This window comes from Melospiza melodia, chromosome 25, assembly GCF_035770615.1.
Source record: "Melospiza melodia melodia isolate bMelMel2 chromosome 25, bMelMel2.pri, whole genome shotgun sequence".
Lineage (NCBI taxonomy): Eukaryota > Metazoa > Chordata > Aves > Passeriformes > Passerellidae > Melospiza > Melospiza melodia.
This window is the reverse complement of record NC_086218.1, coordinates 8679956-8692535: the sequence shown is the minus strand read 5'-3', so window position 1 is coordinate 8692535 and position 12580 is coordinate 8679956. Positions and strand designations below refer to the sequence as shown.

General features: G+C 58.0%; 1 protein-coding gene across 6 annotated transcripts in view; it reads right to left on the bottom strand.

Annotated features, from left to right (window-relative positions):
- MEF2D (myocyte enhancer factor 2D) overlaps positions 1–11842 on the bottom strand; it is a 109618-nt gene extending 97776 nt beyond the window's left edge. For 3 of the 6 annotated variants that reach the window (XM_063176220.1, XM_063176218.1, XM_063176221.1), the window contains exon 1: positions 11780–11842. The gene's annotated coding sequence lies outside the window, so the exon portion shown is untranslated. Of the gene's footprint in view, positions 1–11297; positions 11433–11779 lie in introns of those variants that run through there. The other 3 variants (XM_063176209.1, XM_063176210.1, XM_063176216.1) reach the window with 3 other exon arrangements.
- Between the last annotated feature and the right edge of the window lie 738 nt (positions 11843–12580).

Sequence of the window (12580 nt, the reverse complement as noted above, 5' to 3'; positions counted from 1 at the left end):
CATTTCTGAGTTCCTACAGAGTCTGGGCTCCCTGCCACCAGCAACAGCGGCTCTGGGGGTGTGGAAAAAGGGAGGAAAAAAAAAAATAAAAAGAAGAAGAGGAGTAAAAAAAAAATATATTTTAAAAAGTCCTGTTTATTTTGGGGGATGAGAGAGAAAGCTTGCAGTGCACAAAGAGGGGTGGAGGGGGAGCAAGGCTCTGGCACTCCTGCAGGCACCACACGTTGGGGAATCCAAAGGGTTTGGTTCAAACACCTCAATATTGGGTGGGAATCCTGAGCTTGCAGAGGATGCTCTTTCCCAGAGTGTACATGGGCAATAAGAAGGCTCATTCAGAGGGAGGCAGCACCCCCCAGAGCAGCTGGAGCCCCTTGAGGGCACCCATGGGTGCCAGTGGCAGCTCTGCCCTGCCCTGCCCTGACGCGGCCCCGGTGCTGTAAGGGGAATTACTGAAGACAGGCTGGAAGAAAAGCCTGCTCCAGCCATGACCCAGATTCCCCTCCAGCCTGATCCCTCACTGAAGTCATAATCCTTGGAGGGCTTCTGGTCTTTTTTTTTTTTTTTTTTTTTTTTAAATACATCCCTGAGCGTTGCCATGGTGACGAGGGGGATGCTATAATTTCAGCATTATAGACTTCAGTGCGAGAACAGGAGGGAGAAGGTGGTGGAAATATGGATGAGTTGCACTGGTAATGCATTTTTAGGGAAAAAAAAGAATTAAAAAGAAAAAAAAGAAAAGAAGCAAGGCAGCACCTTGGCCTGGGCAGCAGAGGCTGGAGGAGCAGTGCCATGTCACAGCTGAAGGGATGCAGGGGATCATGGAATCATGGAATGGTTTGGGTGGGAAAGGACCATAAAGGTGCTCTCATTCCAACCCTTGCCATGGTCAGGGACACCTTCCACTAGACCAGGTTGCTCCAAGCTTTGTCTAACCTGGCCATGGGGCAACCTAGACAACCTCTGCCAGGGCCTTGGCACCCTCAGAGGGAAGAACTTCTTCACCATAGCCCACCTAACCCTGCCTTCTGTCAGGGTGAAGCCATCCCCCCTTCTCCAGTCACTCCAGGCCCTTGTCCAAAGTCATCTCCAGCTCTCTTGGAGCCCTTTAGGCACTGGAAAGGACTCTAAAGTTTACCTGGAGCCTTCTCTTCCCTGGAATGGGGACCTGCTCCTGTGCCTCAGCCCCACTTTGGGGCATTGCTGGCACAGCAGCTTCCCTGGGCATGGGCACTCCAGACCCCGCAGAGCTTTGGGGGATGCAGCTGCCACCCTGCCAGGATGCAGCAACAAGTCCTAAATCCCCCCCCCCAAAAAACCCTTGTGGAACACAAGGTTCTCCTGAGCACAACCACGCTGTTTTGGGGTGGCCTTAGCCCAGCCCTCCACAGCTCAGCACGCAGCCAATGCCAAAACTTTGCAGAGAAGCAGCTCCAAAAGAGCTGCCCTCTCTTTTTACCTCTATTTCCTACCACCTTTCCTTTCCACATGCAGGTCCCCAAGGTATCCCTGTGCTCCTGCCCAGCTCTCTGTTGGAATAAAACCCACCACTGCCTGTGTTTTTGCAAGGATATGAGATAGCTCTGGGTGTTCTTAAGGTGACACCACCTTGGCTCAGCCCTGGGGCTGATGTCTGTGAGTTTTCAAGCTGCTAGGTGATCTGTGACCCTACAGGAGGGATGGACCAGGAGCCCACCACTGCCCATGAGATACCTCTGAGTGTTAAGGTGACACCACCTTGGTTCAGCCCTGGGGCTGATGTCTGTGAGTTTTCAGGCTGGCAGCTGATCTATGAGCCCACAGGAGGGATGAACCATGAACCCAATGGCTTCAGCCCCACGCACACCCCAGGGAGTTCGAGCTCTCCCGTGGCACAGAAATAGCAAAACTGTACGAACAGAAGCCCAACCAGTTTTAGCCACGTTTCCACCCCGCTGCCGGGCACTGAACCGGCACCTGCTGTGACGAAAAATTTCCGAAAGACGCACAAATAAAAATAAAACCATACACAAACAGCTCTGCCCAAAGGCAGCCCAACCAACGGCCCATGACCCCATCACAAGAGAGACGAGCTGCCAGGGACTCACGGGGTCCCAAAGGAAGCCACGCTGCCCCTGGGGATGCCAGCTCCACACCACGCACAAGGGGAGGTGACAAAAAGCTCTGGGGTGGTGTGCATGGCACTTGGCACTGCATCCTCTGGCTGTGCAGCCTGCACCCCTCAGCCTCTCTGAGGGGTGGGACAGAGATCCTGACCACAAAATCCAGGTGGTCAGGGACACTGAGATATCACTGTGGTGCATGGCACTTGGCACTGCATCCTCTGGCCGTGCAGCCTGCATCCTTCAGCCTTTCTGAGGGGTGGGAGAGGGATCCTGACCACAAAATCCAGATGGTCAGGGGCACTGAGATATCACTGTGGTGCATGGCACTTGGCACTGCATCCTCTGGTCATGCAGGCTGCATCCTTCAGCCTTTCTGAGGGGTGGGAGAGGGATCCTGACCACAAAATCCAGGTGGTCAGGTGCAGCCTGCACCCCTCAGCCTCTCTGAGGGGTGGGACAGAGATCCTGACTACAAAATCCAGGTGGTCAGGGGCACTGAGATATCACTGTGGTGCATGGCACTTGGCACTGCATCCTCTGGTCGTGCAGCCTGCATCCTTCAGCCTCTCTGAGGGGTGGGAGAGGGATCCTGACCACAAAATCCAGGTGGTCAGGGGCACTGAGATATCACTTGTGCCTGGGCACAGCTCAGTGAGGATCCTTGCTGGGACAAAAGGATCTCCTGAGCTCTAAAAGCTAAATAAAACCACAGCACATCGCTGCCAAAGTGGGAACTCCAGTGTGGGGTGGCATCCTGTGCCGAGGACCCCCAGCAGGACCCAAGGTGTTTGCTCCTCGCTGCAAAAAATCTTGTATAACCTCAGTGGAAAAAATATCGTGACTGTTTTGTTTCCGTGCCTGAAGGGGAGCCAAACACCCAAACTACCACCTTCAGCATCTGACCTGTCAGGCCTTGGGCCATCAGGGCGCTTTCAGCAGTGCCCCGAGCTCCAAATTTAGCCTGGAAGGTATTTATCTCTGAGAAGCTAAAACCAAAGCGCCATTTGCATAACAAAAAGACCCCGATGCTCGCTGCAAGTGCTGCTGGCAGGGCAGAGGACATGCAAAGCAGCCTCTCTCTCCAAGGTCACCCAGGCAGATGCTGAGCTCACCTCAGTGGCTGGTCCTCTCCGCTGGAAAGGACAAGGCAAGAACATCTCCCCATAAGGGAAACATCTTCCCAACCTTCCCACCTCGTCCAGTCGGAGCAGCTCTCTCCAGCACAAAGGCAGGTGGGAAATCCTGCTCGATAAAGCACACACTCTCATCTGGCCCTAAAGCTGGAAGACCTGAGGGCAACTACCAGGACTTTTCCAAACTCTCTCCATCTGTGTTGAGGGCTGGGCTCGCCATTTTCCTCTCCTGTGTACCCATGGCTGGCACAAGGCCAGGCAGCTTTGTCCCCTCCAGAGCAGCGCCCATGGGGAAGCAGGAGGAACCCAACCCTTGGCCTTTCTCCAGCAGCTCCCACCACCCCTGGAGCCCCCAGAAGCCCCCAGGATCTCACCCCATGAGACCCCCACCCCTCCCATGGGAGCTCAGCTGTCAGACACCAGGTCAGCACCCTCTGCCACGCCGTGCCCGCGTGCCCGCAGCTCAACCCAGCACGTGTCCCTTTGTTTTGGGACAAAGTCCCTCCAGGAACTGGCACCACCCGACCATCTCCTCCTTATCTCACACCGACTGAATCTCCTCCTGCCCTGCCATCCTCACAGCTAGCTCCAAGCTCATCTGTGCCAAACCCCAGGGCGCCACACCGAGCCCAATAAAGCATCGCTGCGCCCCAGGCCGCCCCAAGAGCCAGATGTTCACCTCTCCCCCCGCGAGGAAATGCCAGCTCTGGGGGGAGAGGATTGATGGAGGAGCAAGAAGCAGCCACCAGCTGCCGCGGGAAGAGGCCTTGGCTGCCTTTCACCACCAGCATCTTGCTCCAACCATTTGTTCTGCTTCTATTTTCGAAAGCGCCGGGGCTCAGCGCTCGGCAGATCCCAGCCTCCCTCCCAGCCTCCCCACCGCCGAGCGAGGCGACAGATTTCTGCTAAGAGGCAGCGCAGGCTCCACTCCCCATCTTGGCAGCATCCAGGCAGGACTGGGGGATATTTTTGAGCGAGCGAGCGAGCCGAGAGGTGCGAGTTTTCCCGGCGGCTCGATGCCGGCGCGTGGGAAGGAACGGCCGCGGAGTCAGGGAAGGTTGAGGATGGATCCGTGATGGATCCCTGTGCTTCAAAGCCTGGAGTTGGGGAGTCAAATCCTCCTCAGTCGTGCAAAGCCACATGTCCAGTGGTATGTGGAGCTCTCTGGGAAAGCACCACCCAAGGGGTGAGGTTGGAGATAAGGCCTGGATTTGGCTGCATCCCAACCTCCCCGAGCCCTTCCCAGAGCCCTCACAGAGGAGATCTGTCCATGTGATGCCAAGTGCTGCTCCTCACTGGAAAACTTGATGGAAAACTGCCCCACATCCAGATAAACGCTGCCTTCGCCCAACTCTTCCACATCCAGTTAGTGAAATACATTTGCTGCTACCACAGGGCAGAGCTATGTCTCCAGGGAACCTGTGGTTTATCCCCTGGGATAAACCCTAGGGTTGGAATGAGAGGATTTTTCAGGTCCCTTCCCACCTCAACCATTCCATGAGCCTGTGATAACTGTGCCTAGAGGCACCTCCTCACCTCCATGACCTCCCCAGTGGTGCCAGCACCACAGACACTTGGTGACACACAAACACTTTGCTTTTCCCCAAGATTCTTCCAGCAAGTTCTGAACCCCTCCAAGCACCACATGTCCAACAGAGCCAGGAATTCCCAGCAGCAGGAGGGTGCTTGTGGCACAACCAGGCTGCAGCAACACCAGGATTTTCACAAACTGAGGGATTTTCAGCCACCCCTCATCGAGCCGAGCAGCTCCAGGTGCCCACCCACCCAGAGGAGGTGACACGGGTGCCACAGGACACTGCACCCCAGGGATGGACACCATTCCCAGCCACTGGAATTTGGACAAAGTGGCTGCTCCTCCCAGGGCTGGCAGCTCGCTCAGATGCCAGCAAGAAGCCTGGGTGGGTACCAGCTCCACGGGGACATTTATCATGATATTTATACAAAGCAAAACAGCTCAACCCTCACCTGTAGTTACACAAGCACACAGCCACTCTGCCTCTGTATTTTGGGTGAAAAACACACATTTCTGGCTGTCCCAGAAGATCCTTCCCTACGGATGCCACCATGGACCAAGAGCACCCATGCCTGGAGCCTGATCCCTGCCATTCCCTGCCCCAGCTCCTCAGCACAGTAATTTATCTCCTGCTCCCAGCACTGAGCACAGCAGCTGCAGGGCAGGACAGTCCTGGTGACTGCCCGTGCAAAATAAAAAAAAAGCCTGGTCAGTCAAAATAATTTGTCCACATTCTTTATTGTAATTTTTTTCTTCCCTGCCAGTGGAAACTCCTGCTCCGGCACCATGTCTCAAGGTTACTGCTAGGGGTGGGGGAGGATTTCAGGTTTTACAACTGAAAAATTCCAGACAGAAACCCAGAAATGTTGCCAGTCTTTTAGTGAACAGAAGTTCTTTATCCAATTAATTTATTTAACTTTTTTTTTTTTTTTTTACACTTGATGCAGCAGGTTTAAGCAAACTCCTGCCCCTCAGATTTTAAATTCTCACTGATGCCATGAACATTTCCAATTCTCCATTTCCTTTTTAAGGAAAACCAAACCAGATGAATCTGACCCCACATATTTTCCCCACCTGCACGACATGGGATGTGTTCCTGGCTATGGCGCCCAGCAATTTTTCCCTGAAGTCTTCCAAAAATCGGAAAGGAAAAAATTTTGAAGAGTAAAAAGAAGAATTTCATCTTCAAAATAAGAAGAGAAAAAAAAGATGCTTTCGAAAAGGATGGAGGAAAGTCACTTTGTTCCAAAAGGCACTTCCATTTGAAAAAGAAGATGAAAACTTCCAAGCAGGGCTATTTATAACCACTGCCTATATCCATCAATAAAACCTTGCACCTGAAGCTCCACCACATCCTCCAGAGCAGGCACCCCCAGGCCCACAGCCCCAGCACCCCCAGGGCCATGAGCTGCAGGATCCATCACACAGTAGATGCTGATAATCCCCCTGGGCAGAAGGAGGAGAGAGGAGAAGGAGAAATCCCACTAGAAATCCTAAGAAGATCCCTTGGCAACCCCGGGGTGGGCTTGGGTCAAGGACCTGGCCACACAGGCAGGTAGCACTTCCCAAATCTCATTACTACTTTATGGGGATGGAAATAAAAAAAAAGGTAAAAAAAAAAATAATTTGGGAGCCATGGATTTGTCCTGCCTCCTTCCAAAAAAACCAAAAAAGGCTGATGCAACAGCAGTGCTGCAGTGGGAGGTCACCCTTCCCCACAGCCCCAAGCACCCAGCCAGGGGGGCTGCAGGGCTGGAAGCGGTTTGGGGTTTGTGCCGGACGCTCGCAGCAAGCTGTTTGAAGCTCTGGAGAGAGAAACCATTCCTCCTCCTCCTCCTCTTCCTCCCTGGCCAGAAATAGGTCATTTAATTACCCCCTTCCCAAGCCCAGGCAGCACTGACTCAGGACAGGAGGTGGGAGAGCTTCCACCCCGCGCCAGCAGCAGCCCGAAGCCACCGTGCTGGGCTCTGACCTTGAGCCGTGGTGCCAGCAGCACTGGGCTGACAGGGCACAGCCAGCACAGATGGCTCAGCTCCCCACCTCTGCATTCCAGCTCCTGCTGGCCACTCACAGCCAGGAGGGTCAGCCTGGGGTGCTGCTCCACACACAGCCCCAGCAGGGCCATTGCTGCCTCCAGGAAAACCAAGGGCTGGCGGCAATCTGGGAAATCCTACGTGTGCTGCTCAGCCCCTGGCTGCTTTGGGACGGGTGGGAAGGTCTGGTGCCTTCCTCACACCGGTCTGGGACAAGGACAGCGAAGGCACAAGGGCGAGAGGCCACCGTGGTCTTGGTGGAGCTGACCGAGCATCACTGGTGGCGTGGCCACCACGGTGGCTCCTGGGTGGTGGCACATCCCAGCACAGGCACCATCCTGCCCTTCCAGCTCGTCCTCACCGTGCACCAGGACACTGTGGCAGCACAAGAGCAGCACCACACACCTGCTCTGCTGGGGAATGGAGGGGCACGGAGATATTTGAAGTCCCACTGGGCAACATGGCGTTATCCAGCACTGGGAACAGGCCCCAGCAGCTGCTCCAGCATTCCAGCAGTCAGCCATAACAGGACATGTCACCACCAGCAGAGTGGTGACACAGATCCCCACCAGTACTGCGTGCAGCTCATGTCATTGCCCCCTTTTCTATAGGGGAAGGTGCTCACCTAGAGCTAAGAAGCAGCCTGGGAATCGCGGAGCAGCTGCTGTGTCCCTCCAGCCTTGTTGTGACCCACACAAAAACAGGCCAAGTTTCCCCAAAAAATATTCTCATGCAGCCCACAGACCCAAGTCCCCCATCTTCTGCACCCTCATTTAAGAGAAAGCAAACCTAGACCTCACCCCCTCAAAGTAAATCACTCCAAACTGGAGTATTTATCAAACCTTTGCTCTCCACGTGGGCACTTTTTTAGGATATTTTAAAGGATGAGGGCTCTTGTCTGTTTTGCAAGCAGTGGGGAGCTACAGCAGGGAGACACCAAGAGTGAGGGGAAAGGAAAAATTAAAGAAGAACCACAAGCAAAGCAAAGTGGAGTGCAAGATGCAAAGCGACAGATCCGGGGAGGCAGAGCTGCTGGCAGGCAGACGGCGAGATCCATCTTGAAAGCAAAAGCAAACTGCTGCTCACACAGGCAGAGGGAAAAACCTAGAGGTCTTCAGCACCGCCTGAGCTCTGATCAAACAAAGTGATTAACAAATCTCAGCTTTTTATTGAAAGCTTCTATCTAATTAGAGGAAAAAAGGAAAGGAAAAAACAAAATTAAAGCCCTGAGAGTCACAGTGAGTGGTGAAGTCCCAGACAGCGCTGGGGGAGGTGAGGGGGTGATGCACCCCACAGTCCTGCTGGCACAAGGAGAGGGCAAGCACAGCCAAGGGCACCCAGTGCCACACGTTGCCGTGCCTCCCCAGCCTTCCTCCTCCTCCTGCCTTCCTCCTCCTCACTCACTCTCTGCTCACCACGGCGGGCTCAGCAGCAGAGCTGAACCTTCCCGGGAGCAGCACTGTCATCTACAATAGAGTCACCTCTGAACCCGGCACGGCTCAGCCGCCAGGAACTGCCAAAATAGCGATAAAAATAAAGAAAGAGCCCCCTGGCCTGAGGAGCTCACCCTCGGAACAGATGGGACGGCGGCGGGGCGAGGCAGGGGGATATTTTTAGCTCTGCTTGCAGATGGGGAAGTCCGGGACAGCACCGACACGGCCGCCCCACCGCCGCCCGTGCAGCTCACCGTGCCTTGGGTCACCTCCATGTGCGCTGCCGGCTATTAACGGGATTTAATGGGATGCTGCCTGCTCACTTCCTGAGCCTCAGGCACCACCTTCCAGGCCAGCTCACACCATCACAGCTCCACACGGCACCCCAGCACCGCTGCTGGGGCACCCAGTGGGGCAGTGGTGGTCCAGGGGAGCGGAGTGGATGTCAGCAACCCACCCACACCGCGCTGCCTCTTTCCCCTTCACTCGCAAAAAGGCCACGTCCCTGCAATCCATCACAGAGGAGATGCCACGCAGCACCCACGGCGGGTCCCTCCCAGCACGCTCCAGGCGATGCCAACCTGACCCTGGTTTCCAAGCATTCTGGCTTGGAAAAAAAAAGAGGGAAAAGGAATTTCTGCCCCTCATCACAGACTCTTTTTCAGGTTCAAACGACTCGCCCAGGGTGTTAGACGCAGAGCCCTCCACACCTAGCTGAAGCCCTCCTGCTCCTTCGGGATGTGCCAAGCAGCATCTCCCCCTGTCCTCACACCCATCCTTCCCTGGTGAGCCAGGGCCTGCACCAGCAGTGTCACCTCCCTGCCAGGCAGCTCCCAGCACACACAGCACACAGCAGCTGGGTCCCGCTCCCGTACTTTTCGTCCGACACTTTCGGCTTTGTTCTGCCTCTCACAAAGCCGCCGTGAGGCTGCCCTGGCAGCACGAAGGGACCTTGAAGTGGATGCAGTTTATGACCATATTTAGGCTCCTTTATGTTGCCAGAGTCACAGTAAAGGGCTGCAGCATTAAATGAGACTCAGACCCCACTTGTTTCACTTGGCAGCCTGGGAAAAATCCACCCCGGGTGACTCCAGCACCGTCCATGCCTCCGCCCTGCCCGCTCGGGGACAGCACAAAATAGCAACAGCCCTTCCCAGCTCTGCAGTTGCACTTCCCAAGAGGAGCCAGCAGCCCCATATCAGTGAGGAGGGGGGAATTAAACACACCAACCACCTCCCTCGTTCCAAGAGCACCACCAAAGCGCGGGGAAGCAAAGGGACGTGCCCAAGGTCACCTATTGCCAAAGAGTGCCGAGAGCCCCCCAGCAGGACTGAGCACACACTGGGACGTGACCGCTCAGCACGAGGAGCCCCCGAGCCGCTTTGTGCTGGGGGAGAGCCCGGGCAGGAGTGGAAACCCCCGAGCCACCTGACACGGGAGCTGATGTCCCTTCAACAGGAGCTCGTTAAATCCCTGCTGTGGCAGAGGCACCGGCGAAACCCGAGCGGCGGCCCCCACTGCTGCTGCTGCTGCGGGGACATGAGCCACCTGCTCGGAGCCAGCACAAGTGCAGATGCCTCAGCTCGACAACTGCAGGGGCTGAAGGGCAAGGTGGGAGTGGAAAGGAGGATCCATGAGGCCCATCCACAGGTCTGTGACCTTCAGGAGCCCGTTCAAGTGATCCTGAGCGCAGGGCGAGCAGCTTGCTTTGGAGCTCCAAAGAGACAGGGGCAGCTCAGCGCTCCCATGCCGGGGCCACCTGCACTGAATCAGCTCAGGGAAGGAAAGAACATAATGAGAATAACCCTTACCTACACCCAAAACCTGCACCCCTGGCCTGATGAGCATCCCTGTCGCACTGAGGCCGGCACAGCCCCTTCTCCATCAGCAGCAGGACTTCGAGCTGGGACAGAGGTTTGAGAACACCCACCTTAGCAAAGCAATACCAGCTCAAAAACCCATACACAGCCACGCACTGCGGGAGAAGGGGCTTTGGAGGGACAGGATCAGGCCAGGCAGAAGTGCTGAGCTGAAGTGCCAGGGGAATTTGCAGCAGCACAGGTGTCCCTGTCCCTGCCCAGACCCCTGCCCATAGCAAGGGGGAGTCACAACCCAAAACCGCGTGGCAGCTCCGACACTTGTGGAGGATTAGGAGGGGACAACCCAGCTGGTGGCCACGCACAGCTGGGGGTACCATGGGGTACCACGGCGCAGGGGTAAGAGCTGCGTGTGTGGCACAGCTGATGATGCTGCTCTTGGGCGTGAGGAGAGAAAAGGCAAATAAATAAAAGAATAAAAACCAACGACAAAGCCGAAGGGGTTTGGGAGCCGCAGGGAAGGGATAAGCTGCGGTCGCACGGGCGTCACAGATGCCGGAGAGCCGCAGATGCCGGGCGCCCTGTCAGCCAGCGCATCCCCGCTCAGCACCGCCGGTCCCTCCGGCCAGGGAAGCGCTCGGCACCGCGGGGAGGCCGCGGCAGCAGCGGTGACGCGGTTCGGCCCCACACGACACCGTGCTCCGGCCGCTGAGGGATGGAGCCGAGGCGCTGAGCCCCCCCCGGACAAACAATCCCAGCTGTCGGCTCCGGAGCCGGCGCACGGCCAAGGCATGGACGCTCCAGGACTCGATTTACCCAAAATCTGCTCTTGCCAATCAAACCGCAGCCCCCAGCGGCACCCGGAGCCGAGCCGGCGGGTCCCCCCGCAGCCCCCATGTCATCACCCCATGTCCTGCCACGGAAGGCACCCCCCCAAGCCCGAAATCCGCCGGGCCCTGCTTCTCCCTGCGTCCCGCCAGGCCGCAGCGGGTCCCGCTCGGGGTGGGCGCAGTGTCGCGGGTGGGTTCGTGCTCTGTCGCCACGGGGGTCCCACGGGGACACTGCCCAGCGCCCCGCAGCGGGGTGGGCACCCCCAGTGCTGCCCCCACCGCACCGGCAGCACCCAGCGGGACCATCCCCGTCTGCCGCACCCGGCACCCGCATCCCCTCCGTGTCCCGTATCCCCCTCGGTGTCCCGCACCCCCTCCGCGTCCCGCGTCCCTCCGCGTCCCGCGCCGCCCTCACCTGTCCCCGCAGCGCCCAGGCCGAGCCGCCACCTCTTCCCCTTCCTCCCGCTCCCTCCTTCACCTCTGCACCATTTTGGTGACGGTTTGTTTTGAAGCCGAGGGGGGAGGAGGAGGGAGGAGGGGGGCGCGGGGGAAGGATGTGCCGCTGCCGCCGCCGCCGCCGCCGCCGCTGCTGCTCCCGCCCCCGCCCATCCCCGCGCCTCGGGGCGGCTCCGTGCGGCTCCGGGGGTCGGGGGGGGGTCCCTCCGCTCCGTTCCCCCCACCCCGAACACCGCCGGGCTGAGCGGGGCTCCGCGCCCCCCCAAGGCCGCCCGGGGAAGGAGGGGGGGGGGGGGGGTGCTGTTCTCGGAAGTAAGCGCCAGAAATCGCGAAACGTGAAAAGAAATCCAAAATAATTAAAAATAACAATTAGAAGGAGGAGAAGGGGGGGAAAGGAAAAAAAGCCGACGGCGAAGAAGCGCGAGAGCGGGAGGGACCCACCTGAGCGGGGCGCGGACCGGCCGCTGCCGGGGCTGCGGCGGAGCCGGCGGGGAGCGACCATGGCCGGGCCCGGCCCAGCGTCAGGGGCGGCGGCGGCGGCGCGGGCGGCCAATGGCCGCGGCGGGGGGGAGCGAGCGGGGCCGGGGGGGACGGGGTGGGACCGGGGCCAAGGGGGGCTGAGCCGGGCACGGGGAGCCGCGGCCTAGCGGGGCCGGGCCGGGCCGAGCCAGGCCCGACGGTGCGCTGAGCCGGGCACGGGCAATGGCAGCCGGCGGCGGGGTGTGCTGGGCCCGGAGCTCCCCTCGGCCGCCCTCGGGGGCTGGCCGGGTCCCACTCGTGTTCCCCGGGCTGGGCAGGAGTGTCCGGCCGAGCCCCGCGGCCACAGTGGCTGCCCCGGGGTGATGAGGGCACGGTGGGCTCTGCCCGGCTCCCATGGGGGATTGGGCTCAGTACAGCCGGTCATTGGGGTCCAGGTGTCCCTAAAGCCACACAGGTGCCATCAGCTGCCCCAGAAGGTGCCAGCTGTGCTGCCAGCATGCTGAGTACAGCACTCAGACACAGTGCAAGGTCCCAGTTGTGTGTCTGGCACGGAGCCCTTGTGGGTACGATGCTGTCCCCCAGCTCCTAAAGTAGCTGCAAGCCAGATAAACTTCTCTGTGCTACCCACAAGAAACCCAACAGGTCAAACAGTCTCCCCCCTCTCTGCCAGCACAGTTTGGGGCTGTGAATTTGGGCAGGAATCTGTTTTTTAGGGGGTTGGGTAACTAGTTCTGTTCCTGTCTCTCCACCATGTCCAGTGCT